Source organism: Myiozetetes cayanensis, unplaced genomic scaffold, assembly GCF_022539395.1.
Source record: "Myiozetetes cayanensis isolate MyiCay16 unplaced genomic scaffold, myiCay2020 scf10, whole genome shotgun sequence".
Classification (NCBI taxonomy): domain Eukaryota; kingdom Metazoa; phylum Chordata; class Aves; order Passeriformes; family Tyrannidae; genus Myiozetetes; species Myiozetetes cayanensis.
Window position 1 is genome coordinate 2,104,522 of NW_026086605.1, and position 27,783 is coordinate 2,132,304.

The 27,783-nt window shown below is 41.4% G+C and overlaps 1 long non-coding RNA gene across 2 annotated transcripts in view; it reads right to left on the bottom strand.

Annotated features, from left to right (window-relative positions):
* LOC126652982 (uncharacterized) overlaps positions 1 to 25,836 on the bottom strand; it is an 87,875-nt gene extending 62,039 nt beyond the window's left edge. The window contains exons 1-2 of one of the 2 annotated variants that reach the window (XR_007632095.1): positions 25,801 to 25,836; positions 18,857 to 18,941 (exon numbers count right to left, since the gene is read on the bottom strand). This is a non-coding gene — a long non-coding RNA (uncharacterized LOC126652982). Of the gene's footprint in view, positions 1 to 18,856; positions 18,942 to 19,043; positions 19,154 to 25,800 lie in introns of those variants that run through there. The other variant, XR_007632096.1, reaches the window with a different exon arrangement.
* Positions 25,837 to 27,783: the final 1,947 nt, after the last annotated feature.

Below are 27,783 nucleotides of genomic sequence, written 5' to 3' on the forward strand. Positions count from 1 at the left end.
TGGCTAATATGAAGAAATATGAAGAAATTCTCTGAACTTCTTTGAGATGGATTTGTGGTGGGGTTATATTGATTCACAACACAAAAGCTGACATTTTCGAGATCGTTTGGTACATGTGGCATTCATTTATTCTGGGACAATCCATTTCCTTATCATTACAACAAACAATAAAAGGAGCAGCCAAAGACACAGTGACAGGGAACTTGTTGCTCTCAGAGGAACAGACACCATGTGTGTATCACATACACCAACCCAAGTTTAGTTGTGAAACACACCTCTTTTTTTTCCATAAATCCCCATTCCAGCTGTACATACATTTTTACTTCCACACAGCATTTCTACTCTTGACTACCTGGCATTGCTGTGCTACAGAAATTAAAGGGTGAAAGCACAGTAGGAGCCTGTTTTTAACGGTGTTATCAGATTTCTCACATCTGACGTGGATGCAGCCCTGCCCCATCTACTCTCACACCACAATTAGTGCTGCACATGCCGTGACCAAGGGGCTGACCCTGTTCCTCTTTCTTCACACGAATATTTTCCACTGGCTCTGCAACAAGAAGCGAACTGTGCATCAACATTTTATCCTGCAAGTGTGATGTTTTTAAAAGAAGGGGTCCTTGGTATATAGACAGTCTGGGCAGGTCTACACGTGCACTGAAGCATGAAGGCTTCGCCTGGACCACCTCCAAACGTGAACCTCAGCCCAGAGATCCACGGAAGGGCTCAAACCCAGCATGGTGACCAACGTCCCTCTAATCAGATTGGATTCAGTTTATGCACACCGTGCCAAAACTGAGATCAGCCGTGGGGATTCAGAAGCACCTTTGTGCCTCCATATTTTGAAGACCCCCAGGTCTTTGGTTCACAGCCCACCAACGGTTCCTGCAGTGGTTTGGTACGCATTTTAACATATTTTAACTTGCACTGCTGTGAATGCCTTAAAGAAGAAAATACTCTGAGGAAAAAGGAAAGTTCACAGCACAGGCTGGCACTGCAAGCATGTCATGTCACGTTAACTGCAGCACAAACACCTCTTGGTACCAGTACTGCCTAAGTTTGTTTTTCTCTGGCTCCCTTTTGATGACACTCTCCGTAACCTGTGGATGTCACCCATATCTATCCTGTTTAAACTTGATTACAATGTCACTCTGCCTACCTCTTAGTCAGAACTAAGGGTAAACAAGCAAACGTTTCCTACTTATTCTTTGGAGAGAAAGACAAAATATTTCCACAGAGAGCAACAAAAATATCAATAAAAGTCAGGGTGACATTTCTGCAGCAGCAAGTTTGCCATCCTGGTGAGCAGTTACACACTCACACTTCCTCAAATGTAAAAGCTGCCCAACTTTCAGCAGCCAAGCTCAAAGTTAATGTGCAAAGTGACCCATAAGATTTTGCTGGCCAGTGGGCAGCACCCACACAGGGCAACGTTTTTCCCTTGCCAGGAGAACAGAGCTGAACAAAAGCAGGACTCAGAGGATGTAAAAAGCTAGAAATCAAAACACCTTGGGTGTTCAGGGGGGACCCACAGGCACGGTTTGACAGCACAGAACGTGACTGGAAATCACCAGGCGTGTCCCAGCACCTCTCTCCTCCCCCAGTGATGCACCCTCTACTAAGCCAAGATATTTTCAACTGCAAGGAGCAGGACAGTTTATCACCAAGGTTAACCAGAGGTTTGCACAAACATAAGGGGTTTAAAATGCACAGAGGTTGTTCCATGATAGCATTTCATTCCTACTTTTCTGCCTCTACAGGAAGGTTAAAAAAGTTATAGAAGTTCAGAAATGTGCCCCGAATTTAAGTCAAAATTACAGCATGGGTTACCTGGGCAAATAAGACAAATTACTGTGTTGTTTTGTTGGTTTTTTTTTTTTAATAAGAGAATCTGCAGGACTTCTAAATGACAGCATAATAAGACCAGGCCAAAAAAAATAAAGAGAAAGAAGTTCCAATTAAATAGTCTTTAATGAGGTGCTACAGTGATTCAGCTACATGTAAAGACTCCACAGTTTATCAAGGACCTGCAGCAAAGTCACAGGGAAATGCAGGGTCTCAGTTACATAATCCAGCAGACACTCATTACCTAGAGACACTGCTTTGATCTCAAAACTATGCTTTTATATATATGTGATGTAAGGTCTTTGTTTTCATAATAGAATATTTTCAATTAAGGATATTTGCTCACAAACTGAAATTAAAAAAAAAGATTGAAATATCAGAATATAAAAGCTCTATTTTGTATTTGCCTCAAAGGGTGCTCAGCACTGTTGAAAACCTTTCTGCTTCCTCAAGTGTTGGTCTAATACCTGATATCAGACTAACATTAAGAAATAAGAATAATAAATTCTTAGCTCCAACTAAGGCAAACCCAGACTTTAATTACCAATTAACTGCCTACCGAATTATATCACAGTCAAAGTCATGGTTTTCCCCTTTAATTTCTGCCTTATTTAATGGCCTCTTTCTGGGATGTAAGAAACAAAAGTGTCACGCAGACAAAGGCAGAACTTCTATTTAAATGTTTATACAAACCATGCACACTCAAACAAACGTGTAGCACATCTATAATATGCCCATTGTTCCTAAACACAGGACTTGCCATTGCACTTTGGCAGATCAGATTGTTCTCTTTTTTAATGCTCCACTTAATCTGTTCACAGTTTCTATTCCCAAATAATTCCAGTGTCAGGTTTTGTGACGCCGTAATTTACGGGCCATGTTGTAATTGTTCCAACGAGGCCAGGTTGAAAAGAGAAAGAAGTGGCAGAGATGCAGAGGAAATCCCTCTGCAGTGCCAGGGGAGAGGCAGCCAGGGTATGAGAGTCCCCATCCCAGAGAGGCATCCTGGAAGCTGGTGGGTCTGACCTCCTGAGGGGTTGCTGTGAAAGGGCTGGGACCCTGGCCAAGCCAGGCTTTGCCCTCCAGCAGAGCTTGCTCCCATCTGAAGTGATTTTCTGTTCTGGTAACTCACTAAACTTTGATCTGATTTTCTGTTTCAATAAGGGACCTGCGAGTCGAGCAGTCTCCTGACCTTCAAAGAAATTGATTGGTGAATAGTGGCAGGCAAAACGTTCTCATTTATCATTATCCTAAAAGAAATATGAGATTTTGGTGAACTGTACTTGCTTTTCTCACATTTTTCTGATTCCTGGTTAGCAGATTCCATTATGAATTAAGCACACTTGTAGGCTCTGCTTGTTTCTTTGCTTTTTTAGCTCACATCTCAACTTAAAGCAAACATCTTCCTTTTTCTTTTTTTTTTTTTTTCTTTTTTAATTGCACTACTTCACTGAAGTTTTGCCTAATTATTGTTCCTCTTTTGTCCACGTTTCTTTCAGGGGGAGAGAAATTATTTTTTCCCTCAACCCTCTCTTTGAAACTTTGATTTAAATGCAAACATGAGTAATTTAATGTGACAGCAGAACTGTACCACTGCAACCCTAAGGTGGCTAAAAATTCTAGAGGACAACCCCCACTCCCACTCATTCATTTGGTGCTTGTTTTCTGTAATAGTAAATCTTTAAACTAGACTGGAGAAAACATGAAAGATTACCAGTGTAGATAGAGAACATCTAAACATCACTGTAACTGATAATCTCAATGAGCCACATTTGTTCATCTTCACTGACAGTGCAAGGTTTCCTACCTTAGCAAGGAGATAATATTATTATGGGAAGCAGAGAGAGCAGAAATGGCCAAAAAAAAAAAAAGTAGATAAAATTTCTAAGAAACACAAATAATTTCCATGGGAAGAGTTTCAGACAAGCATTCATCAGTCCAAGAAATTATCATGCAGACAATACAACATCTTTTAAGTGCCTGGGAGGAAGCTGCTTGGTCATGGCACGGGCCCTTTTTTCATTGGGAGGTAATTTCCCAGCAACACCCTTTCTTAGGAATCATTTACATGACTTGCACAGTATTCTCTCTCAAGCAGGGCACATCTACAGATCATTTGCATGACGAAAGTTAATTCCCAATAAAGCAGGCGTGACTTTAGAGCGCAGCAGCTGCCCCTGTGAGCCCCGGGAGCCACCCGGCCAACACTCACCATCTTTTCAGTCAGCCAAGGACTGATGGTTGCAGGGGACAGCTCCTGCTACCTCCTTCACATCACCAATTTTAGGAGGGGTTGAGTTGCCTCCTGGAGACACTTGACTCTGTTGAGCAGAGGTCACCCAGATTTTGGGCGATCAAGGTGAGGTGGAGCCCCGAGGAGGTGCTGAGAGAGGACCAGAAGACCTTCCACGCCAGCAGGTTTTTTTTTTTAGGTGTTTTGGTTCTTGCTGCCACTTTCTGTGCAGATCAAGTAGCCCTGCAAGAATTTCCTACAGGGGCTATAAAACTGCTTTCCTGCAGCCACGTTTGTCCTTTTGTTCCAGGGACTGTCTTGGCACAAAGCACAAGTTCCCGTGCCCATCTGATTAGATCGAATTACAGGCTTTTACTACTCCTACAAGCTAAAGCAGCAGACCTACAATTAGGAGTGGGATGGTTTAGGGTCTGAATGGAACTAATGTCTGGCCCCGGCTAATGCTCCAGGTTCTATTTTTTTTTTCCTTTCAATTTATATTTTTTTTAGGCTGTTTTCCAAAATTTAAGCCCCTGAAACGAGTCAGAACAGTGAACCCACTCACTCTATTCACAATTATTGTTGCTCTCAAGCCATTTTTAGCATCTCTGACAGATTACTCACCCTACAATCTTGCCCTTGTAAGGGAGGAAGGAACTGGAAGCAGCAATGTGATGTCATTCAACCTTGTGTAGTACCAGCATTTAGAGGAAATATGTTTGTTAGCATGGCCATGGGCATGGGCAAAACACTGCAGCTTTCTTTTTCTCCACCTCCAGAATGGAACACAAGAAAATATTGCATGGAATTAAAAAAAAAACAAAACCACCAAAAAACCCCCAAAAAAACCCAGTCAAAAAACATAACCAATCATAGAAGTCCCTCCTTCTCTGGCAGGAAAGTGAGAAAATACCAGAGGTGTTAGAAACCCTCTGGCACTGCAATTCCTGAAATTATGACAGAGCCTTTGAATTTGTTCTGGCTAGTTAGTCTGAAAACTTCCTAGAGGGAAACAGATAACTGGATAACAACATGATTATTGCCCACAGGCCCCATATGGAAAAGGGGTGTAATTTCAGTGCACTGATATGATTACATTTAATTTGCTTGCTATAGGCTGCAGCTTGTCGTGTGCTGGGGAGGACAATCAGATAACCCTCTGAACGGTGCTCATGGAATTCAGAGCTTCTGGCACCAGCACTGAAGTAAGATTAATGGCAACTCGCTTCACTTGGCCCTGATGTAGGTTTGAATCCAGTTTTGCTGGATATTGTTGTTCCCAGCATGGTTATTAAAAAATCACAGTGACAATTTAACATCCAGAAACCTGGCAGTATGAGGAGCTGAGGTATCATTTGCATTCATCTTCCTCAGAGATGAGGGGATTTTATTAACTGAGCACTCTGTGTGTTTTCCTCAGTTCAGCTTTTAAAGGAGCAAGAAAAAAGTCTTCTATAACCTGCACTGGGACACTCAGATTTAACAATAATTTAGTCCATCCACTGAAACTTCCAGGCAAAAAAAGCAGCTGAATTTTCTCATTTGGAATAAGTTCACAAATAACCTGGTTCACACTGTGCTCACTTCCCTTTCCCTTGTTCTCTCTGCTCAAATTTTTTATACACCACACTTGATAATTAGTTTTAAAGATCTACCCAAATCAAGGCAGTTTTTAAAATTTGTGGCATTGTGAAGTTCACTTTTGCCAAAACCATCCTGGTTTAACTCCCTGTGTTATCCATGAAACACCTCTATCTCCTATATAATAATAAAATCAATAAGTTCATAGAATCATAAAAGGGTTTGGGCTGGAAGGGACCTTAAAGATCATTTAGTTCCACTCCCTGCCATGGGTAGGGACACCTTCCACCAGCCCAGGTTGTTCCAAGCCCCATCCAACCTGGCCTTGGACACTTCCAGGGATGAGGCAGCCACAGCTTCTCTGGGCACAGAGGGAGGAATTTTCTCCTGATATCCAATCAAAACCTGCCCTCTGTCAGTCTGAAGCCATTCCACGGGAAAATATTATGGTTTAGTGTGTCAGAATGTGTCATTTCTTATACACAGCATGAAAGTGCCTACAAATGCTGTGCAATGAAACAACTGATTGATAGCTGGAACCACGAAGAGTTACTATAAACCTTTGTTTCTCTCTCTTTCTCTCTCCCTCTCTTTGCCCTGGAGACCTGTCAGTGCGTAATTATTTTCCACACTGATGAGTTTAAACGGTTGGATCTTTTCCAGCCGTGTTCAACCTTCAGGTTGCATTCTCCTCCTCACTCATTTGTGACAGAGAGAACCCCCTGGGTAAGATCTGCACCCCTGAGCCATTCCACTCAGCAGGAAAACATCTGATATTGTGTAATGCACCTCTGTGCACACTGCAAGGGACCTGAAGCTTTCTCAGGGTCTGTCTCTCAGGCTCAGCACACAGAAACCAGTAACAAACCTTCCCTCAAAGTCCAGTGCACTCTATTGAGACAGAAGGGCCTGGTTTTTAATTTGTTTGTTTATTTATCTTTTCTTTCAAACTTTTATAGTGGAATAAACTCAAGTACCCACCAGGAATTGAGGTTATTTTTCCTAAATGTGTCATTTCTTTGGGCATATAGGATAGTCCCAGACTAAAGGAAAACAACTGTGGTCTGGTATAAACTTATTTTTTTTTAAGCTGAAATGGTCTTTATTTACTTTTCTTTCACTCGTTCATGGCATGTATGACATTTCACTTCCAATTCCAGACCATACCGCTCTAGATACAAAAATGTGGTGGTCTGATGGATGACATTGGAAATTAAATGTGGCTGGATTTTCCAGAAAAAAAATTACCCTGGCACTTTCCACTGATTCTGATTGTGTGCAAGGCAGGCTGGGATCTCTGAGAGACTGTCACTAAGTAAGCAGAGAATTCTCTTTTCTCTTTTCTTAGATGGGATTATTTTGTAAATATGTACCACTGAAGGCATGCAGGACATAAACCATTCAGCACCAATTCAGGGCACTCCTTCCCTTTGCATTCTTTCTTGCTGGTGAAACTCAGACACCTCATTCCTGTATATTTTTTGCAGTCCTAAACTCTTTAGGTCCCTCCTACAAGACACTGTCAGCAAGTGGGAAATGAATGATTTGATGGTTTTGTAGAGCTTTTCTAAATCACATTTTCACTGGAAAGAACGAGTTCACCCTCGTATTTTTTAAAACCCCTGTACAGATTTTCACAAAATTCAGAGAATGTGTAAGTCCCTGCGTGTCAAAACTAACACTATATGGCCGAAATTATTCAGCCTTCTCTTTCACCCCACAGATCACACCACTCATTCTTTGGGGGAAAGCAGTGCTGTTATCTCTGTCCAAATAAATGATCACTGGAAAAATAAACCTGAACTGTAAACAGATTGTTGGACAGAGGTGTACATGGGGGACCCAAAAGCCATCTGCTGAAGTCTGGTCTTCTTTGATTGTAATAGCAGAATTATTCCAAAAAATCTGAAGAGATTGGCTCTTTATCTGAAGAAATCATCTTGCCCAGAGGCTACTGGAGCAGATAATTGGAATTCTTTTTTCTATTTTTCTTTTAACACTACAGCGATGATGTATGTATATGTTAATATTTTTTATATACATTACTAGGTCACCACGTTAGTTCAGCCTCAAAGTAATAGACTGTAAAGCATGAATTGGCAAAAAATATTGAGAAAACATTAGTTAGGAAAACACTAAGGTTTGATGCACTGGAATGGTTTGCAGAAAACAAAACAGGAGGAACAAGGACAGTGCCATCCATATTTCTTCCTAAGGAAACAGCCAACTTAGGAATAAATTCCACCATTTATCAGAGCAACAGTAATCTGGCTGGTCAGAAATTGCCTAGGAAACATGTGCTTATATATGGGTTTTTTTGCCAAATTAACATTTTGTCTCTTGAAATGCAGGTTATTTCAAAATTATCTTTTTCCCCAATTTCTTACTCGCGTAACTGATTCTTTCTGAGTAAATCCAGCCAAAATCAAAATATTTCACTCTGTGAGGTGCATGATAATTATTTTTTTTTCAAGACAGCTCGTTAGCAAACTGCCTCTGCCACGTTGCTTCACGGGACAAGCAGTTCAGGGGATTTATGGGCTCTGTCTGCGAGATCCTGTCTTGGGCAGACCATGACACACTGGTAGAGTCAGATGATGGAGCCTATGACTCATATTATTACCTCACCGAAGCCATGGTCTGGCTCACAGGGGTTTATCCCACGTGGTAATCAAACATCCCTGGTGCTGGGAGTTCTAATTCCCTGCAGACAATCACAGGAGATTATCTGGAGTCTGGGGAGAATATTCCTGTGCCCCCTGCTAAAGGAACTTCGCTGCTTTTACACAGCAGAGTTTCACTAAACCCTCAGTAAGGGTTAATCTGGCAGCCCAGCTAATCCTCTATAGAAGCTGCAGCAGCATTCATCAAACTGCTTGTGATCCATTGGCCAAGATTAATAAAATTAACATTGAAATCAATACATAAATATATATCTCTGTGCAGGGAAAAGCAATTTAGAACTCTTTGAGTTTTGGAAAGCTAATCAGCAGTGGTGGCTAAAGCTGTTATTAGGTAAAGAATATGGATGGCACATTCACAAACATGGGAAATAACACAAAAAACCCCTTGTATTTCCTGGTTGTTGCCAAAAGACTGATTTCATTGGATAGTACCTTTGGATTCTTTCCTTTCTGCCTTTTTCTTTCCCTGATTGCAATGTGAGGACCATTATCATTAATAAAGAGAGAGAGATTTTCTTCTTGTGAGAGAAGAATTCCTTGAAAGATCTAATGCCCCCATCCCTGAAATATTTTTGCACAGATATCTCCATACATAATTCCATATAATCCAGACCCTTAATTTTACTGCTATCCCTGCATGTTGGCTGGAAGTTTTTAAGTCCAGTTTTCCCACTCGAAGCAGAGCTGTCACCAGCTCCAGCTCGGGCTGTAGGTGCTTACCCTGAATGACTCCAGACTGCAGGAGCAAGCAAAGCTCACAGGATTAAGATGCACTTACACACTTGCTAACACGAGACCTGCCTGCTCACTTTCCTTTTCCTTTTCAAACACGTGGTGCTTTCCCCATGCTGCCCCTTCATGAAAGCCATTTGGTGCCAAACACCAGTAAAGGGACGCTGGCAACACCTTTTAATAAAAGGCAAACCCCACTTACCACTTCTGATGCTCGTTTCAGTGCCATTAATCACGGCGAATTCATTCAGCAGGCCGCGTGACTGCCGTGTGTAATTTCTTAGGAATTCCATTTTCATTTAACATTAATTAAAGAACACTTATTACAGCGTCACCAGAATTAATTCCCGGTCTGCGGCCCCGACTGCCAAGTTTCAACCTTCAGCAAAATTATTGTGGGTGAGTTATAGACCCTGGGAAAACGAGGTCTGAGATGGAATATGGATGAAGATAGGAATATTCATCCCTACAGGGCAATATTCAGGGAGATGGTGACCTCCCAAAATAATGCACTCCACAATCCCGCTCCTGTCTAGCCCTTTAAGACAGCTGTTGGAGCCCACAGAAATCACAGATAGTTAGCAAGCTTGTTTAATCCAATCTGGCTTGAGTGAGACACTCCATCCTTCTTGCTTAGAGTGTGTTTGATTGTGATGCACTGATCAGGCTCAGGATGTTACCTCTCTGGCAATTCAGCTTCCTGCTGCTGAGGCTGCACAGACACCGTGGCAATATTTTTGATACAGCCCAGCAGAGCTAAGTGTCATTCATTAAAAGAAGATTTATTCACATGCATCTGTCTTGAATCTGTCATATTCTCCCTAAAGAGACTCAAGGCATTTTACACATCTTTTTTTTTTTTTTTCCCATCTATGACATTCACCATGGAGTATATAATCTTAGTTTTCCCATATTTTCAGCACCAAAATAGCGGTTTTGTATATCTTAAAGGATTTTGCTATATCCTGTTTTCACAAGAAACCCTAGTGAGACCGTGAATTATATAACAGACCTTCCAGGAGCAGAGAACTTTGGGCATTGCTTTTTTTTTCCCTTGTTTTATGCAAGTTCACACACCATTAGTTGGTCCCTTGTTCTGGCATCTTTCCTATAAAATTCTGAACAGCTCCAAAGCCTTCCTGCTGAGAAAATGAAAAAAATCAAGGCAAACAGAGTGATTTTTGCCAAGGGTGGGATTTTTTTTTTTTTTTTTGACTGAGTAGAGGGAAATAAATGCAGGGGAAAGCCATACAAGTGACCAACGTGGGAGGATTCTCTGTGCTTTCCTTTCCAGTCCCTTACTTAATATTTGCCTTTGGGAAAATTGTTCCCCAAAATGGCACTTACAGAACCTTGTTCCCTTAAAAAATGCTGAATTTCAGAGGAAAAGTCAGAGGGGCTCTGATTGTCTTGGTGCAAGGGCAGGTGGATCCCATGGTGGCCACCTGAATACCTTCTCCCAGACATAGCTGGGGGGGAAGGAACTCACAAAAAATACACCAAGCAGAAAGCCCTAAACCAACCAAACAAAACACAGCCCCAACAAAATCACAACAATCCCTGACTTCTGTCTCACGAATCAGCTCCCTGGGATTCAAAATGCATTGAGCCCCCTCACCTACTGCATCAGTGAGGAACCCCCACGGCTCCTTACCCCATTTCCCAACAAGATCAGAGGAACAGCCAACCATTCAGCTGCTGACCAAGAGACTCAAGGAGCAGCTGGTATCAGATGTTTTCTTTGTCTGAAAACATTTGCTCCTGCACCTTCTCCAACCCAGGCCCTGGTGCCCTGTCCAGAGAGGAAACCAAAGATGTAGGGAGCCCAGACTCCTAACCTGATGTCATGTATTTCAGGAAATTATCATTACAGTACTGCAATGCCAAACCTAAGCCATTCTTTTCATCCTGACCCTCAGGCTCTCAGCATTCAGCACCCTTATTCATTAAGTGTTTGTTTCTCACACAATTAGGCTCCATTACAAAACCACAGTCTGTGTTTACTTGGTGAAGAGGATGGTCTTGAGGCTATAGTGGCAGACTGGTATAACCTTTGGTTTATAATAACTACATTAAAGAAAAAACCAACTTTCCAAGCACTAAGATCTGTTTCCAAACTTCTGAAATAATTCCCCACACGTAACTCTGCAAAGTTTCTGGTGGAAATCTCCCAGGGATCATGGGAGCACTCTTCTGCTGCCCAAGGCCCCCAAGACACCCAGCCAGGAAACAGTAGTGTTACTTAATCAGTAACTACTGCTGGGTGATCACAGTCAGAGACTGCAAATTTAAGAAATCTGGCTGTGTCTGAGGAGTTGGAGTGAGAGGTGTCAGTGCCAGGAAGACATCTCCAGGAGTCTGCTCCTCATCCATGAGGAGCCTGGGTATCACACACCAGCATGTTTTATACTCAGACCTTCTCCAAGGAATGTCATCCTGAAAACAGCCTATTGTCTAAAACCATTCCTGGAAACCTTTCAGCAGTAGATGACAAACAAAAAAAAGCTCTTAAGCCACTCCAAGAGAAGCAGCTATCTTGACATGAACTGCTCAGAACCACAAGCTACTTTTGTGTGCAGTGATGTATATAAAAGAGATTAAGGGTTGAGACTGTGATTACCAGACTGAAAATCCTAAAAACTGGCACGACCCTAGGTCAGGAATCAATGATTAACTCCTAAACTATTAGATCCTTTAGATACATTTGCTTTTTCTACTTAAAAATATTGAAGTGAAAGCTTAACAAGGCACAAGGAAATAGCTCCAAGGTACAAACCCAGCTTCTCTCAAACCTTCACGCTGCTAAATGTTGAGTCACATGGGTGCTGCCAGAATACATGAGCAAAACATACACACATTAAGGGATTTTTGTCCTTTTTTTTTTTTTTCCAAGGTGACATCCATCCCATTCAAGCAGCGACTTGCAAGAGTTTGCTCCGAGATACATTTTGTGAGTGAGAGCTGCAGGTGAAGTTCAAAGCACAGATCAGTGGGTTCTGGGTCATGCCCAGGCACACATCTGAGGGGAGGGAGAGGCCTTACCGACATTTACAGGTAAGAGTTTCTTATGTGCTTTCCACAGACTTCCTCTAAACCCTGCCAAGCTCTGCCAGCACATGCCTCTGCTCTGAATAACAGACTCAGCTAAGCAAATGTATCCATCACTGGTAGGGAATGTGCCACAACCTGGTGACCCACTCACATAACGCTTTCAGCAAGGATGTGAGTTTCACCTCCTTGATGACAATAACTGTCTGTATGTATTTATCTCCACTATTCAATTTTAGCCCACTTCAGGCTTCTGAGTAATTGGATAAGCACCTACTGAAGGTCCTAATCACCCCCTGTAAACAGGTGCCTGCTTGTTCACAGTATCTTCAGTAAAAATATCGTCACAGCAAGGTTACTGAAACCATGAAAAATAAAGTGAAATGCTATGATAGAGTCATAGAGTCATTTAAATTGGAAAAGACCTCTAAGATGGAGTCCAGCTGACAACCCAGCACTGCCAAGCCCATCAGTAAACATGTCCCCAGGTGACACATCTACATGTCTTTTAAATCCCTCCAGGGTTGGGAACTCCACCAGTGCCCTGTGCAGCTGTGCCAGGACTGGACAATACTTTTGGCAACAAAAAAAACCCCAAAAAACCAGCCTATGGGAAATAAACAACAGAGAAACCAAGATACCTGTCCTACCTCTGTGGTGTGCAATATTTTCCAGTCTTACTGTGAGCTTCTATAGTTTTATTATTTGCACAGTAAAAAAAAAAAAGAAAAAAACAATACCACAACCTCAAAGACCAGAGTGGTGCATGCAAAACATCAAACCTGATCCCAAGAGCTGAAGTCAAACAGGCAAAAGGCCTGGATTTCACTTAGGATTAGGCATGGAGTGCCTGGAGTTTCCTCTCACCTCTGTGGCTTACAGTCAGTGAATAGGCACTAAATTCAAGTGGAATCGCTCTGACTAAACTCCAGCTCCAGTCCTACAGGCTGCTTGCACACAGTGAAAAATATTTAATGAGGCATCTTTTCCTTTGATTGAGCTTTTTGTGTTTGTTATTATTTTTCTTTTTTACTTTGTTGGGAAGAAGGCAGGATATCACCAGCCACTGCAGCAAAGGGCAGGCAAGTACATGGCCCTGCACTGATACATTTTCCACTCTTTAACTTTTGTCTGGTCATAAAAGTGCATTTTAAAAGGTTGTTTCGGGTTGGTTTCCCAGGCTTTGGAAAGTGAAAGGGGACTTGGCTTAGCAGGTCATTCCATCCACACCCAGCTAATTCTGCAGATGGTATCGATCTCCTTCAAGGGTATTACTTAAGAAATGCCACTTCAGCTCCTGATCTTTCCTCTATTTTCCCACCTCCTTAGTGAAACGAGGTTTAATCTCAGTTCTGACTGTCAATAGTGCTTGTGGATCTGTCCTTCAGCAAGCTCTACTTAAATCTGATGTGCTTCACACCCAAGTTGTGCAGAGTCTCTACAAAGTTTTTATTGACCATCTGAGTTTCACCCAGTCTGGGAGCTGCCACTGTGGGGGAGTGGGACACTGAAGGATGAGGGTAGGTTGAATTTATAATGCATGAATCTCGAGCAGAAGCCCCCCCATTCCTTTTAAGACATGGATCAGATTTTCCTATTCAGAAATACCCTTAATTTCAAGAAAGGATATAAAGACATGTCAACATCATGCACTTAAGTGTTTGCTGCATGTAGCTCTCCATAAAATCCCACTGTTGGAACACAGCTGTGTTTCTAAGACAAGTGCCAGAAGAGCTGAAGCTGCTAAGATGTCATGTTATGTCACGTTACCTTGAGGTTGCAAGGTAGCAAAAGCAATTGCCCCATTGCTCAATTTTATAGGAAATATTCAGAAATAATTATCTATATTTACTTGGGAACACTGGCATTTTATGGGGTTTTAGACCCTTGAATATCTCAATTAAATCAGTAAGTTTAAGGTGCTAAAATCCTGTTTTACTCACACACACACACAAAAAAGGAAAAATTAATAACCCAACAATTGATTGTAAATCACACCAACCCAGATGCTACCGTGTAATGAGGAACAATAAATTTAGTTCTTTTTATTCTTTAAAGCTGAGGGCTTTTACACAGGACCTGAATAAAATATAGTGTCCAATGAACACTGAATTTCCATTTCTCTGACATTTCACCGTAAGCACTAACTTGTCGTGGAGACATTTCTTGATTTCCTTTGAAAAGCCTGGTCCCTGAGCCTACAGATTCAAAAGTGCCCCCTTTGGCTGGAGATCAGAGCAGTTGAAAGCACTATATCTCCCCTGGGTCCCCTAAAAGACTCTTTGTTAGTGCAGATTTGGTGCCAAACCAAGACCTCCCGAGCTGGGTTCCCTGGTCTGTGCAAGCTCAGAGACCAAGCTCCCTCCTCCCCAGGGGGCTGCTGAGGACTGCTGGGCTTTCCAAAAACAGAGCTGAAAAAAACATCTACAAGATACAGGTTTGGTCAGATGGAATGTTTTCATGAAGAAGATTGGTTTTCACTGAACTTCCTTTATGAGGCTTTTTCTGTTCTCAGGGTGGGTTTTCCAGTCCTAACCCAGGAGAAAGCAAGCATCCACCCTAAAAAAGCCTCATTAGAAAAACATTCCTCTCTGAATGTACCTGTGGATGGGAAGTCCATTTCAATCCATCTTGGGGAAAAGTGTGAAGATTATAGGATAGTTATCTACCTTCATGTAGGATTCTGGTTGAGGTGGCTCTGCCACAAGGTCACTCTACCCAACAAACACCCTCAGATGTTGATCTTCCCTCCAATATAAAAAACAACAGTGGGAACCCTCTGTGCCAGTGCATTGGTTGGGCTTGATTCATTATCATGGAGGACTGGGAGGCTTTGATTTACAAAACTCTCCCTTCAGCTGTGAGGAATGGGAACTATTTTCTTGCATGGAGTCAAGCCTAAGTGAACAAGAAGATGTAATACTTGGAAAGCTGCTCTGACTGGTGTAGCTGGCAGCACAGTGGTAGTTTTCTGAAGATAAACATCACTATTTTTTAAGCAATTGCTAAGAAATTTATTGAGGTAAAAATGTTTATCTTCAACAAAGGGTCTACTGGTTTTGCTGTTTCTCAGGTTTCCCCCAAATAATGTGGGGTTTTTTTTCCAGATTTTCAATTGCACAAATATACAAACACTTCTGTCTGCCTTGGCATTCGCTGTAAGGTTTTATAGTTCCTACCTCTTCCCACGTGGCTCCTATCATAAAATACATTTTGTGTGTTACATAAAGGAAGAGATGACTTGGGAATTGTGGTTGTTTGAGAACTGGCCATTTCCACTATGCCACACTCTTTGCTGACACAGCACTGGGCACTGACATAGCACTGGTTTCACCCCACCATCATTTGTAAGCTTGGCTTTCATTTCCACTTAAAATACAATTTTTTGGAGTAAAAGATGAAAAGGAGGAGCTTGCTTCCATAAGAGTTTTTTTTTTTAAAAAACCTGAGCATTGTGAAGCTGAAATTCTGCTAAGTTATCCAAAAGGACTACCTTTCCTTGCTTTAATCTTTCAAAAGGGTGTTCAGCATCTACCAAAATTCCTTCTACAAACGGGTTCAACTTTTTTTTCCCCAAATTTTTTTTTTTTTTCTTTTGCCATTTCAGGTAATGACACTTGACTTGCTCTGCTAAATGCTGGGAAGTCTGGAGAATGTCACGGGTGTTTGGCAGGGAGGAAGTGACTGCACCAGTAACACTGTCCAGAAGTGAGTGGTGATAAACCCTGGCATGGCAACAAAAAAGATAGCCAGGCAGAGTGACACGAGAACGTGTGGAGTAATTTCTGCAGTGGAAGGCAGGAACCCACGTGAACTCAAAACACAACCAGTTCAAATAAACCTTGTCCCTTGCAAGCCATAAACAAAGCAAGCTGAAGAATGGATGTATTGGGTATGGCGTGGAAGTGAAGGGAGATAAGAGCTTTTCTTCTGCTACTTTTAACAAAAAGCTAAGTGTGTTGGCTTCACTGTAAGTATGCTCCACCATATAATTACAGCTGTAATCAGTTCAGAGAAGCCCAGCTGTAGCTACCATCTTGAACTTATCTTTGGAGAATTTCCTGCTGTTATTACCTCAAAGCTCTGGCAGTTTGATTGAGGCTGGATGGCAGCTCACTGTTCACCGTCAGACTTGCAGTTTGGAAAGAAACAAAAACACACCAGGTATTTCTTTGGATTCTGATGTGCTGCTCGTGTTTTAACTTTAAGCTCCACAAGCTACATGTCATCCTACATGGTGTTCACTCTCCTGTATGCTGCTCCTGATGAATTATTGCTGTCATTCCCCTTTTTGCATGAAATATGAGCCAGTTAATAGATTTACCTTATTTCTCCTCAAGATAGAAACTCAGAAAGGACTGAAAGAAGAAATAAAATCTACCTGTAAGTGATGAAATATCAAATAAAATATTTGTATCTAAGAATGTATTCATAAATGAAGCCATTTTTGAGCTTTCAGTAAGGAAATATTAAGTTCCAATAGATACTGACCTGCTGTATGCACGAATTCCATCCACCCTAATCTATCCATCTCTTCCAAGTAATAGCTTGCATCCCATCACATCTAAAATAAACCTTGGCTAACGAGTTCAAGGGAATCGAAATATTTGCTTTGGCACCCTGGATATTTATATTTCACAGGCTTAACCCATTCTGGCATAATCAACAGCAGGATAGCACATTAACCTTCCCTCAGTGTTCCTAACTCAGCAACTTTGATAGCCAAGCACAAAGTCAGGTAGTCCAGATAATTATTTAGGAAAACAAGAATAAAAGTCTTGAGAGAATAATATGAGATTCTAACCTATGCAGAGAAAGGTTAAATACAGATAATATTTGAACTAGAAATGCACTGGCCTAGGTTGAATTCTTTCTTCTGTCCCAATAGTTATCATATTTATTTGCTCAAGCGATGGCTGATTAAGTTCTCATGCCAGTGCATTAAAACACCAAATTAAGACTAACTTAATCAATGGCAAATGCATGACTCAGGCACTGATGGTACCAATAATGCAGAAGACTTTGTCAGCTTACAGTCTGTGCCTACTTCGGATTTTGGAAGCTCAAACACCCTGTTCCATTTAAGATGTTCCAGAGGATCTGAGACAGTTTCATGGGAATGGTAAATAAGATATGAGACCTCTGGCAGACAAGGATCTTTGGGACACTCTGGCTTCAAGTGGGATCTCAAAGGGCAGAATTTATGTTAAGCAATTGAATCTCCACTCCACAGAATGCAAAGATGGAAACACTTCCTAAAACTTTGTATTTTTTAATAGTTATTGGTCAAATAACCCTTATAAACATCAGGACAGCACCTCTGGATCTAATACCAGCTTGGTAGCTCCTGATGAAGTATTTCTTTTTTGTGGCAGCTCCTTCCTCTTTTTGACTTGTTTCAACTTCTTTAAGACTTTACCAAAGAAATACCTGTCACAGATGGGAGTACTGTATTTGTGTCCCTTTGAAATCTCTTATTCTTTGGACAGTCCTCATCCAGGGTTTGTCACAAACTGAAAAAGCATTTCACGCTCAAGTCTCTGTGGTAGCTCTAAAGAGATATAAAATATGTGCATGAAACATCAAGACAGCTCCCTTAGACCATCAAAAGAAATTATTCCAAAAAGAGGCCAGCATTAACCTAAGCTGAGATGGGGTCTTCAGCTACTCCTTCTTTACTTCTGTGTGAATTAGTCTTGGGGATTTTTTTTTTACTGCTGGTTTTCATTGGGGGTTTTCTGAAGCTATTTTCAGCAGTTGGTTGTCAAAACTTTTTTCTGGGAAGCATTGCTGATATAAACAGGTTACTGATCTAATCTTGTAGTAGCCCTGTATTTAATTAAACTTATAGTGTATCTTCACATTAGGGATTTTTTTTTTTTTTAGCCCTTGAAACCTCCATATAAAGCCAAACTCTTGCTTTGTTGGAAATGCCTCTTTGGGAAAAAGGCAATGATTGAAAATGCCATATTTCAAAGAGCTGCCACACAAGTAAATACAAAGCTTACCTCCTCTGGGAAATGCCATATGATGGATTTAAAAGATGAACAAAATCCCAGTGTTTATTCATTCTAAGGGATAAAAAGGGCAAACTCACTGGCTTATCACAATGGTCAATTGTACAAGAAGCTGAAAGAGGCCGTTTCTGACAGCCAGTGAAAAGTAACATTTGTGCCCATTAAAAAAAAAGCCAAAACAACCAAACCACTCATGTTGTATTTCATAAGGAAAAGCCAATAGAAGCCCCCAGCCAAGCCCTTTTATCACAAAAATATCTTGATTTATACTTTGTTTGAAGTTCTCAAAATGAAATGTTCAGTCTCTAGCTCACTAAAAATACCCTTTCTGTAGCTGGTTGGGAGGCAGCTGACACAGGTAAGGTGTGAGCATTCAACCCTTAGGAGAACAATGGAGGGATCACTCTTCTGTTCTGTAGGAAGCAAGCGTGGCTTCCATACATTTCACATTCGAGGCTGCAAATTCTTAGTAATAAACAGTCCATCTGAGGCTGATTGGTGAAATGGATTTGCAGAACCTGAGAAAACTCCACATTATTAATGGGAAAATGAGCCCTCTCTGCACACAGTTCAGTTCCTATCCTATTAGCAGTCGAAGCACTGAGAGATGCTGTGTTGACCTGATAGTAAAGCAGTCCCTACACACATTTCTTCTTCAGATTTAAGTTGTAAATTGTGAGAAAGCTCAATAAAGCCCGGGTTTGTCGCACAGTTACCTGGGTTACTGCTTCACTGTCACTGCTGTACACGCACCTCTTGCCTGTGGGAAGGGCAGTACTCGCCAGTTTAACCAGATGATCCCTGTTAACCAAAACAGAGTTTTAACTGGTAATCTGCTAGGATGGCTGAGGGCTACATCACCTGACTGCTGTTAGTCAGCCAGTGCCTCTCCACCTTTCCCACCTGAGGTGGTCTCGAAGGACAGGTGAGATCCAGCACAGCTCGCTGGGAAGCACAAACAAGGACTGTCACATCCATGCATGAGGAACACAGTGTGGTGTGGGAAGTCTGACTCCAGCCTGAACAGGAGAGAATATTAAATAGCTCTTATCTCCACCCTACTTCCCCTGCCCCCCACCCCGAGAATTTAGGCAAAGCTCTGTCAGGATGGTTTGCAGTAGCTGACTGCTCTGGGACCAGATGACCTCTCCAGGTTTCCACTTACCTGTTCAGATTCTAAGAGCTGTCACATCAGAAAACCTGCTACTTCCACGGGTAGGCACAGCATTGCTAATTCAAATATGATTTATGCAGTTGGTTCTGAACTCAGACAAGGCCGGCAAACTCTCTCAGACCGGAGCTACCCACAAAGACATAACCTAATCTCTGTGCAGAAAGGCATTGAAGATAGTATGTAAATGACCTGCAGGACAGAGGACATGGATGATTTCAGACCAAAAGGAAGGGAAGTGGTTCAGAAGACTCCATAAGATAAGACACAAAGTGCCTTCTCCCCACCTCATCCCTCTTTCTGGGGTAATTACATGGACTTCAGAAGGCAGAGATAGACAGTCTGGTCTACATCAAAACCAAATCATCTTTATATCTCACAGCTGTAGCTATCCTTCCCCTCCCAAATATTAGCTTATTAGCTCTTTTCAGATTTCTTTTCCTATAATTTACTCCTTTTTTTTTTTTTTTAACTTAGATCTTACAAACCCCATAGAAATATGGAAAATAAATTGTTAATCTTGCAGATGATGTTCATGTTTCTTTGGATTTGCTCTGGTGACATAGTAGTGTTGTACTGAGGTCAGTTCTCTGGGGCTGCATTGTGGTCAGCTCTCATATATAATAAATATATTCTTTGGAATATATATTTTGCAGCCACTGATGTATTAAGGGAGACTTTCCTTTTATCTTACTAATAAACATATTAGTTTACCATTTCCTGTGCTTCAATCAATTATCTTAGGACATTCTTTCTTAACCCTAAACCGATATGGAGTAAGAAGACAAAAGTGGAAAAGTTGCAATCCATTGGATCCTACCACATGCATAAGTCCTGAAATTCCTCATTTTCCTCACCATTTCTAACACACAGCTTCATAATCTTTGACAAAGCCCCAAGGGACTATTTCACTCAGAATTTTACAAAGCAGACAGTGAGAAGGAAAGGAGATAGAGACATCAGAATTAAAGATTGAATGTTTAGGGGATTCTGCTCAGCAACTGGGCTTGTTTTAATCCTTAGTGCTGACATTGTTAGACCCTAAAAAAAAATAAATTAAAAAAAATCAGCTGCTGAAAGTTCTTTGAGTCTCAGAACTGGGATAAACGACATTTACACTACGTTGCAAACTGCACCAGACGAGGTGGACGTTGCCTTGCTTTGAATGTATTCTAAATTAAAAACCATAAGGAAACTATTGTGCCTGTGTTCTGTGGAACAAAGTACATGCTGTAGAGTCTATCCCTCAATAACTCAGATTTTAAAAGGTATGGCATTTCAAGGCTTAAAATAACAAAGCTCCACTCTTGCAGGGGTTATACCACATGGGGGTGTTCATTTCCCTTTGTCTTAGTTGCATAAACTCAAAATCAGCCCTATACAGTAAATGATGTCTGCCCTATTGTCTTATATAAACACTCCCTTGTTTTTCTTCGGTGCAAAGCTGTGTTTAAAGAAAGCTCTGTACGAGTTCCAATAAAGAAACCAGTGTAAGAAAACAGGATTCGTAAAATGAATTAGAACAGCTCCACTGTTCCTCCGCCTGGTGCTGGAAAGCCAGCAAAGTCAGATAATATTTTATTTGGAGCTGAAATGAACTGTTGTGAACTCTGACAAAGCAGCACTTCAAAGCATTCTGAACATACTGCCACCAGCCCAAGGAAATTTATCGTGACTGCGAGCCTGACTCTCACCCTCCTTGCACCATCCTTGCTCTGCTGGCTTCAGCTGGATGGCAGAGCAGAAGCGAGTCCTTCGTGGTTCTCTCTGCTATCCGTGATTTAGAGAGCCATGGAAAAGAAAAAGATGGGAATCAGACTCAACACATCTATTTTACTCTTAGCAAAAAGCGGCTCAGAAGAACCTCAGACAAAAAATTGGGCAGCTGCATGGGTGGGCTGTGCAGGAATCAAGAGAAACGATGAAAAGTAAGATGTCAGATTTTGTGATATTGCTGAATCTTTAGAAATTCCTCCTTTCTGGGAATGGGATACAGCCCACATCATTATATTATTTTTCTTGAACCGTAGAAATGCAACAGTGTGGCTAAACTATAACATGAACCACAGTAAAAGTATTTGAAGGCTTTAAGAAAAGATACATATTTTTACAACCTCAAGCCCGTCATGGATTTCATGGAGAAATGTGTGTAACAACTTGACATTATTATGATGATAATTTATTAATGATCTGTAGATTTCAGTGCCCCTCTGGTTCTCCTGAGACAACATCAAGATTTCTCCCTGCTCTGCGTTTCACAGACATAAAGAATGGACTTTTTTGTCCTCATAAATCAACGGAATAATGCAATTGCTGAACGCACATAAAGGCCAGAACACAAGAGGATTGTTATACAGCAGGGTATAAATCGCACTGCCAGTTATCCCTAAATGTTCCCTTTCTGGATCTTTACAGGTTTGGTGTTTTTTTTTTAATCTCTACTGTGCATGGATGTCCTCAGAGAAGGAAAACTGTTGAAAACCTGTTAAATTCCTTGATCACACACAAGTGAGTGAACAGCAAATACAGCGTAGCCACCAAGAAGAATTCGAAGGACTTCCAATCTTTAGATCTGATGTGTAATTCAGCTGACACATGGCACGTGAAATTTAACATAGAGTAATGCAAATTGGTTGCAGAAATGCAGTTCAGAAGGAAAAAGTGAAAGGGGGAAAAACACAGAGGGGCTTAATAACACTGGACACCCAATAAAACAATCACAGAAACTGGCCTGCTGCCAGGACAGTACAAATATACCACGTCCCTGAAGCTGATAGAGCAGAAATCTCACCAACACCCCACAGGGAAGCAGGGTTAATCTTAGCTCTGGCTATGATGTCATCAAAAGCTATTATTTCATTCCCATTTTTAGGGAAAAAAAAAAAAAAAGTAGAAAACTGAGCACAGCCAAGACAAATTGCACAATGAAATTGCTCTCTCTGTACTAACACATGCCCATCGTGTGGTGGCTGGAATGCAGATCTAGGTGAAAACAGGTTGCAGTTTTTAGGAATTTATCAGCACTGTGGACTGTTCAACAGTATCCTCCATTACAGTTTTGGGGTGACCTGTCAAGCCTGGGAGGACCATCTTTAAGGTGTGGTATCACTCATCATCCCTGTACAGAGGACCACCACAAAACCCTTGTACCACGTGTACATTTTAGGTACCTGCTTGAGCCACTGTTACCTCCCTAACCCAGAAACTGGCAGGATTACAAAAACACATGAAATTTTGTGTCTGCAAAGAGTGAATCGCTGGAGTCATTAATCCAATTAAAATACTTTTTTTAGAGGTCCTGTAATTTTTCTTTTCCACTTTTTTTTATCGCTTCCGAGTCCCCTTCAAATTCCAGCAGGTTCTGTGTCTCCAATGGGATTGCATTAAACTCTGCTGTATCTTTGCCATGTTTTGAACTTCCTTGGACAAAACACCTTTTCATTTCTCGTTGTCCCACCATCTCTAGGCATTCAGAAACACAGACTGTGATACCCAAAACCAGTAAAGAATCTCATATTTGTACGTGCAAGACAAGAGAGTTGCTTAACCCTGACTCTTTGCAATCGGAGCTCTGCGAAACGATGTTGTCTTGATGGTTTAAAACCCCCTTTTCATTGACCACTATAATGTGCTTTTGCAAATCTCTTGATGAATCCCAGGTTAGTTGAACTGTTCAATTACAGCTTTATCCTAATCCTACTTGCTAAGCATTAATGCTCTCAACCTCCCACATCCTAATCCTGTCCCACTTGACACTGACCCACACTCAGTCCCAGATGATGTGTGTGTTAGCATAAAGCCATGCAAACAACATATAAATCAGGAATGCAACCAGAAAGGGGGAAACATATAACAGAGCAGGGAAGAGCTTTTCAGCCAAAACACACCCACGTAGGCTTGGCACATATAGATTTAAATACACCTTTAAAAAAACCAAAAACCAAAAAACAAATGCATGCACAAATGTGTTGAATTGTCCCAGTTTTTTTTGCTAAGCTCTTAGAAGGTGTCTGGATCATGATTTAAAACAAGACTAAAATCCAGTCTGAGGTCAGGTTGAAACTATTAGAATTAGACACAGACTTAGAAAGTGGGAAGACTTTTATGTGTGATAGACTCCCATCCTCTATAATTCACTGCAGATTGGGAAAGTGATTCCTTCAGATCTGCTGTTGACAGCTTAATATTCCCAATGATAATGTTGTCAGGTGATAACAGCAGAGCCAGCCTATACACTTTGTTCTGAGTGGAAAGTTTGCATTAACTGCAACATTCAGAGAGATTCTGCTTGGGAGAAAAAAATCTCAGCTAAGCTGAAGAGTTACCAGAAAAGCATTTAGTTGTGGTCAAGATAGGAGTGCATCAACTTTGAATAGGTCTAAGTTGCCTTCCCTGAACAAATTCCAAACAGTGACCAAAATTCTCTCTCCAAAAATATTACTGAGGCAGACAAATGCACACACAAAAAACCAACCCTAAAGAACCTCGTATCCAGTTTTTAAATTGAGGGCTGTTGTCAACTGCATTCTCTCAAATTTCAGGAGCATGAATATATGGCTTGGTTTAAATGCCTCTCCACATCTTTTCCCAGCTAACCACAAGACCAGTGAAATTCCTCTAGGTTTCTACATCCACACAGCTAAATATGCTTTCAATTATTTTCCTGGCAGGGCTAAAGAAGAATTTTGATAGCTCGAAGGCCTTTATGTCAGGACAGTAAAACTGGGCCTTTCAGAATGCTGTTGGTACTGCTCTGTTGGTGTCTGACAGGGTAACTGCACCAGTGAAAGGCTGGACTGTCCCTGTGGGTACTCAATGAGGAGGGAAGAGCCTGGGCAGCATTTTCCCCACCATACACAGGAATTAAGGACAATTATTACCTGCCCATAGGCAAACAGTGCACAGAGGGTAGAGAAAAGGAGTGATGTAGGGGTGTGATTCTTCTCCTTGACTACATAGAAACCTTTGAGAAAGGTAAAAGCACAAATGTGGGCAAACTTGGAGTATGGCTGGGAGGAAAGATGTGATTTCTTCATCTTCCAGGCAGCTCTGAATTTGAGAAGAAAAGGCCAAACAGGAAAGGTTGGCTTTTGCACTGAGCTCAAGAGCAGCCTATTTGCATGTTCAGGAGTCCTCCTGCCATTAAGAAAAGCCTTAAAAGCCTTTCAGTCCAATGAAGCTGATTTAACCTAAAACAGCAGTGTTGGCTAACAGGAAAGTTAAGAAACAAAGCTGGACTGCTTCCTGTCTTCTAGTTGTCAGTTGATTCAGTTTCTGTGCTGGAGACTGCTACCAAACATCACGTTTAATAGGCTCCAATGCCTATTGACTGGAGAGATTTGGTGCTTTTAAAATCCTGGATGCTTTTAGCTCCACAATATCCTGTGTGTGCATGAGGTTTGTTGTTGTGTTTGTTGTAAAATGCAGCAAATAATGCTTCCCTAACTGCCTCTTCTACACAACATGTGGATCTACAGACAGGCCTTTGGCCCTGGTTTATGCTACATATGAATATGTGCCATAATTGATCTGCCCCTGCTTTCTGTGTCATGTTTCAGTTTCCTGTGTAAGGTGAATTCTGTTTGAGTGTTTGCTCAGAGAACAGCCTTGTCACTACAACACACTAAAGTATCACAGGCTGCAGCTGAGGGATTTGAGGGGGCAAGCAATGTGGCACTAATGGTTAAAATCCACCAACACAAGCTGGAAATGGGATCTGAAAAATAACCCGAGTGTTTTAGAGATTACGATGCATTAGAACTCGGGGAATAATTTGAAAATTGCTTTCAGGTATTATGTTTACCAAAATTGCTTTCCTACCTTGACTGGATTGCAGAGTATTATCACCTACCACACTTAGCAGATAAGCTGTGGCATTTGTAACTTGAGCATTATTCATATCATAAGGGTTTCATTAAGAGCTTCCATCCGATACTCTGGTGTTTATGTGCACACACACGTGCCCCATTGGTCTGTGTGGGCATCATCAAATTACTTTCCTTTCAGCTGCAACATTCAGGTTGTTGGCTTTGTGCTTAATACAGGCATTCTGGAGTGGGAAAAAAGAAGAGCATAAGAATAAGAGTAACTGGATTTCCTGAAATTCAAAGTAGTTCTGTCAGTGAGCACTTAAATGCACTTAGGAGAGTGGTCAGTTAATGGAGGGGGGGGGGGAAGAAAGGAGCAAGCAGTGCCTTTAAAAAATAAATTGAATACATCACCTAAGCACAATAAAATGTTTAATAACATAGGAACTTCAACAAGGAGAAGGACAACAGCAGCCATTTCTGTAATCAGGGTCTGCTTTTGGCAGTAGAAGGAACAAGGTCTTGGTGAGCTGAAATCATGGTGTAACTTTCACATAGATCTGGGTGGCACCAGGACATTCTCCTCATTGACCCCATGGGATTCATTTCTAGGGGTGTTTCAGAATTAAACCAGAAGAGTTTTGTCTTATCTTCCTACTTATAAAGTTTTCAAGTCTCTTACCTGGACGTGCCTTCACAGGCAGCAGAATTCTCTCTGGGGGTGCAGAATTCCCACAAGAAGAGCAGAAACAGTGTGAGTTGTCAGCAAGGCTCTGTGGAGACCCTGTTTGAATGAGACATTCAATCCTCCTCAGACTGCCTTTAAAACTGCTGGCCACCTCTAGCTATCTTGCCTGGACTTACACTTGCTTTTATTTCTCTTGTCACCTCTACAGGGCTTTCAAGTTTTGGAAACTACAGTATTTTTTCCAGTTTGACCCAACAATGGCCTAAAGGTGGTTGACTACATGCTGTTATCAGCCCACTGGGGAGTACTGTAGAAAAGGCTACAAAGATAGAGCTGTCAAGTCCATGTGAACTTGGTTAAAACAGGTTTCTTTCATGTGGAGATGATAAAAGACCTGTGGAGTAAGGGTGGGTCATGCATCACCAAAAAGCACACGTGAAAGTTGTCCCTTGCACAGTTCTCCCCTTTGTCAGTCCATTATTTATCATAAACAGACCTTATGTCACTACCTATGTCACTTCCACTAGCCTGTTTATGATAATAAAAAGCAGACTGACAAAACACTGATCTCATATACATGAAGACAACATCCACTGATTTCAGAGTTGTCCCAGGCTACTAAAACACTGTGTTTGGTTTAAATATTTACATATGCATATGTTGTGCTGCTCCAGGTTTTCTAGATTTTTTTTTTAAAGGAATGTTTCCACATGGTCTTGTTTTAAATTTTCTGGTGTACAAGGAACCATTCCAAGCTCATATTAAAATCCCACCTAACTTACCAGATAAGGTGGAATCTGTGCCTTCTGTCACCCTCTGTTACTGGGTGTTAAAAGTGCAGTAAAAAAGAAATCAAACAATAAACCACTCTAGACAGTGAGAAATAAAAGTTTTCTTGCCTTCCCTCACCCACCCCCTTTTACTATTCTTATTTTATCTTATAGGTGCTATACTGCTAAAAACACAGAGAAGGCTTCCATTTTGCAGGTATATAACATATAAAACAAGCTAAATGAATGATAAAATTGGTGGAAGATTCACTGCTTTACAGTGTTCCCATCAATATATTTGATGGTCTGTATTAATTTAGTATTGTTTATTCATTTGTTTATTCTTCTTGCTCCCATGGTCTATTATTCCCATTAACATTACTGAGTGAGTCAGGGAGTGGCTACTCTTACTCAGTGTGCTTTAAATTGAGTTATATCTGTAATATATCTGTAATCCCACCCTCAGAAAAACACACACACACACACACACACACACATGCTGTGTATGGATGCCCACAGTACTGATGGCCTGTCATAGATTAAATACCAAAACACAACACACTTCTGAAGGTCTTTCCAGTTTCAAGCAAGCTGGAATACTGCCTAGGTGAGGGGGAAAATTATTATTCACGTATCACTTTTGCAACCTAAGTCTGACAACTTCCCCTGTGGCTCTCCTAAGAAAACTTCCAAACCTGTGCTTTGTCCTCTTCCCCTCAAAACTCACCCACAGCTCTTGGAAATGTTTCTGTTCCTGGGGGGGCTGCCAATATCTGGTGGCAATCCCCTGCCTGTGCAGAAGCTCCCTGCAGGGGAATGGCAGTGTTTTCCTGTTCCTGGAATATTGTGTGCCCTCACTGTTCCGCTCAGTGTGTGGTTCCTGGCCAGAAGAGCATTTTGTCCTATGTGTCATATGCTTGAGCCCTCGCTCCTTCCTGCTTACAATCATAAGATTGCTGCTAACAATAATAACATCAACGTTCTGTAATTTACAAAATAAAAAGGCACAGAGGTCGAGTCCTTTAATTAATCCCTGAAGGGATAATCCAGACGTTGCTACCAGAGATGCTGATTTGTGCTGGGGAGGAAAAAAAAACCCACATCCTTATTTAAATTAATTTTCAGAATATTTTAAACTACTAAAAAAGTGAGTGGCAACAAGCCAAACAGACGCTCAGAAGCAGCAGCTGCTCGTGACAACCCCAGG